The 762-nt window shown below is 36.6% G+C and overlaps 1 non-coding gene across 1 annotated transcript; it reads left to right on the top strand.

The window, feature by feature from the left end:
- Positions 1–216: 216 nt before the first annotated feature.
- On the top strand, positions 217–289 carry Smp_tRNA_00342_Pseudo_TTG.1.1. The gene has a single exon. It is a non-coding gene (tRNA).
- Positions 290–762: the final 473 nt, after the last annotated feature.

Below are 762 nucleotides of genomic sequence, written 5' to 3'. Positions count from 1 at the left end.
AGAACGAAACGCGCGTCCTGGATTCCACTGCTAGCCACTATACATCTTTGCTTATAATGCTTGTGAATTAAGGCTATATCGAGGCAATACGCACAGTATGCACATATGCCAACTAGAGACTGACCAGTTGCAGTCCTAAACATCAATGGGAAGATTCAAACAAACAATACTAAATGAATTTAAATATCAACCTATTGCATAAGCAGGTAGCTATCAGGACTCAGTAGCGGAGTGGATAACGCGATAGCATTTGAAGCGAAAGGTACTGAGTTCGAGTCCCAGAGTGAACATCGAATTCGGGATACAGGTACATCCAGTTGACGAGTCCCAAATAGAACGAAACGCGCGTCCTGGATTCCACTGCTAGCGACTATCCATCTTTACTCATACAGTAAACAATTAATTCGCAAACCATCAATCGATTGTCTCAATCTTGACTATTCCTTCTGCAAATATCAGTCCATCGTCTCTGATTTAATTGTTCAAGCATTTTCATACCAACTGCATTTCGTTTCCGTTCTTTTGTTATCGATCTTCTACTGAAATACATTCTATTCCTGATCATCACCGTATACTACTTATGTGGATATAAGTAACTTACACCACAGTATAAAACAATCTATCATAATCAGTTTTATTTACTTTGGTTGTTTAAAAGTGAAATGTGTTTTTTGTTTTTGTTTTTTTTATTTTCCGTTTATTTGTAATTTTTCTAAGGAATGATATTGATAGGCTTCAATTGAATAAACTGTCATAAACAGT

The sequence above is a fragment of the Schistosoma mansoni genome, chromosome 3 (genome assembly GCF_000237925.1).
Source record: "Schistosoma mansoni strain Puerto Rico chromosome 3, complete genome".
NCBI classification, from domain to species: Eukaryota; Metazoa; Platyhelminthes; class Trematoda; order Strigeidida; family Schistosomatidae; genus Schistosoma; species Schistosoma mansoni.
The sequence above is the reverse complement of the archived record's forward strand: the minus strand, read 5'-3'. Positions and strand labels throughout refer to the sequence as shown.